A 3,199-nucleotide genomic window follows, 5' to 3' on the forward strand; every position below is an offset into this window, starting at 1 on the left:
AGGAAGCGGCAGTCAGGCCCGCGCCCATTGGCCGGCCTCGCCGTGACGCAAGGCCGGGCGCACGCGATTGGCTGCGGCGCACCGCATCACAGGCCCGCCTGGGGGTCGCGCGCCCACCCACTTCCGGGGTCGCGGTGGAGTAGGTGAGGCGGCTGTCGGGTGCGACGAGGTTTCTGCGCGCTCCTGGGAGCGAACCGCGCAGACCCGCAGACCTCAGTCGCCCCCAGGACCCCCCCCCCCCCCCCACACACACACCGCCGCTCCCCGAGACCCCCGGCGCTCCCCAGGACCCGGTCCCTCGCTCTTTAGGACCCAGCCCGTCGTACCTCAGGCTCCGGCCCGCCGCCCCTGAGGACCTGCCTGCAGCCCCCCAGGACCCGGCCCGTCGCTCTTTAGGACCCGGCCGGTGGTACCTCAGACTCCGGCCCGCCTTCCCCAGGACCTGCCCGCCAGCCGCGCGTTCTCAGGACGTCAGGCGAGGAGGGGGCGGTCAGGAGGGGCCCTGGGGCGGGGGATGGCACTGTGGTGACCCGAGGCGGCCGGAGAGCCGCGTGCCCGCCTGGCCTGGGGCGTGGAGACCGGTGTCTAGGTGAAACGGTGAAACGTCCCCTTGAGCACGCAGACCTTCTCAGGAGAAGTCCGCCAAACATGCGATTTTGTGAGTCCGTGGTTTGGTAGCGGTAACAGGCCACTGCTTTGTTCAGACTCTGCTGTGGCCAGTGACCGAAAAGCCGGCTGCAGGTGTAGCCAACCTAGTAGCGGCTCCGATGTGAGCGCCGGCCGGGCGCCGGGCGCCGGTGGAGGCGGTGCGCGGGGCCCTCCTCTGGGCCGCTCAGCAGCCGGGAGGTATCCCTGCCGTTAGGGCAGAGGTGAAAAACAAAACAAAACAAAAACAAAAAAGGAGCCGTGACTGATGAAAGGCCAAGCACAGCGGGACATACAGGCTGAAACCACATCCCTTGGACCTAGTTTCCCTCCCCTCTGATTCCTGCTCCTTTCGGAGGATGCAGACCAGCTTTCTTCCTGCCGGTGATGGCTGGGGAAGCCGCGCGGCCGCCGGCTCTAAAGGCCGAAAAGCCTCTGATTCATGCTGGATGGTTGTGTGGTCTGGCGTGTAACCTTCACCCTTGCTTAGTCTGGAGATGGGGGTTATTATGAACCGTGTGCTTTGGTCCCTGTAAAATTCAGACCTTAAAGCCCTCATCCCCGGTGGGATGGTATTTGGGGATGAGCCCTTCGGGGGTGTCATTGGGTCAGGAGCAGGGAGCCCTCCTGAAGAAGATAGCACCCTTAGAAGAAGAGACACAGAAGAGTTCAGGCCGCTTCCCCTTGTGAGGACACCATGAGACGGTGGCACTGCAGGCCGGGAAGCAGGTTGTCACCAGACGCGAGATCTGCTGCTGCCTTGGTCGTGGACTTGCAGCTCCCAGAACTATAAGAAAGAAACGTTTGTTGTTTAAGCCCCCCCCCCTCCCCCCTGCACAGTCTGTGGGATCTGTGCGATGGCAGCCGCAGCAGGAGCCTCGGTGAGACACGGGGTCCGGCTGGGGGTTTCAGAGAGGAAACTTAGGGTCCTGTTAGCAGGAGGATGCGTGGCTGCTAGGCAGCTGAAGCAGTAGTCTGGATGTAGGGAGACTTGTGCTCTCTTCTGTCTGACATTTTGGAGCCATTTCTCCTATCTGGCCTCAGTTTCCACATTGAGAGGCATTGCGCACTCTATGGGCCTTCCAGAGCTCCTGTGCCATGACAGGGTCCAGTACCAGTTTTCCTGCGTTCAGGATCTGACACAGTGGACCTTCTGGGGACCCATATTGGCCCCTTCCCCCTCCAGCCCTTTCAGTCCTTTGCAGAGCTGTCTTCCCTTATGGCAGGAGACCGACGGCTAATCCTCGTTCCCGCGTCTTCTCGTTTTAACCTTCGTTTCCTGTGACTTCTCTATCCTGACCTTGCCCCTTCTCTCCCGTATCCTGGCTCCATCACTTTACCGTAGGAGTCACTGGACCTCTGAACCTGTGTCCTTATCTGTAAAATGGGAATAACAGCACCTGTCTGTTTGGGTTGGAGGGAGGATGAAGTGAGAAGGTGCACGTAAAGTGCTTACGGTGGGGTCCGGCACCCAGCGAGCACTCACATGTTATTGGTATTATTGTCGAAGTCTCTGCGTGTTTGGGTCTGAGGCCTTGGCCATTTGCATCACGTCTCGCGTCTTAGAGTTCCAGAAACACTTTACAAACAGCACTGGGCTTGGCAGCATCCCAGATGATTGATGGAGGGCTCCTTTCAGGATGAGGACATGACTGTGTCTATCTCTGATATTTGGGACACCGTGACATGTTTGGGGGAGGGACTTTCTTACTCATATTGGAATTTCCAGGGCTTAGTGATTGCCTAACACATAGTAGGTATTCAGTTTTTATTAAAGGAATGAGTATCCCTCCCCCAGTTCCCCAGATAACATGTAAGTCATGCACTGAAAAATGTTGGAAGAGCCTGAGCAAAAAGGGCACAGATTAGCTAGAACGGGCCCGCACATGCCGTTCCTCAATCCATTTCACCCCCCACCTGCACCAACAACGAATGTGGCTGCCTTGGCCCTTTCTTAACACGGCTTCCAGGAAGCTCCCTGTGTGTTGAATGGGGGTGGTTAGGTTGTTCCTAGGATCCTTCTGATGCCGTATCCTTTTGCGAACTACTGTTTGATTTTTCCTTTCTCTGTGGAAACTCATTTGCTTGGAGTAAGCTCTTAATCACAAGGGGTTCATGGTACTTTAACTTTAATTCTGCTTATTGCCATCCCTCCCTTTGTAAAGCCAAGGAGTCAAATGTCCGGCACTGAGCCCGGTATTCATAAGGCGGGACCCTGGGCGGCCTTCTCCCTGCTCAGCCAGCAGGACCCACACTGTACACAGCTCTTTCTTTGTGTCTGCTAATTAAGTTAATTTCAACACTTTGCTTTTCCTTGTGATTCTTACGATGCTAGAGGAAGCAGTTAAACATGTGGTGTTTCCTCCAGCTCTGACAGAGGAAAACTTGCAGAAACCATCTGTAGAAAAGGGCATGTCCTGATGTGAGGGACATGAGGAAGTGAGGAAGTCATGTTTTTGTTTCTAAGAGGAAACCCACAGCACCTCTAAAATCTAAAACACAAGCAAACAAATAGTGAGCTCACCCTGGAAGCCAGTGTTAGTCACTGTCTCAG

Source organism: Panthera onca, chromosome E3 (genome assembly GCF_046562875.1).
Source record: "Panthera onca isolate mPanOnc1 chromosome E3, mPanOnc1 haplotype 2, whole genome shotgun sequence".
Taxonomy (NCBI): domain Eukaryota; kingdom Metazoa; phylum Chordata; class Mammalia; order Carnivora; family Felidae; genus Panthera; species Panthera onca.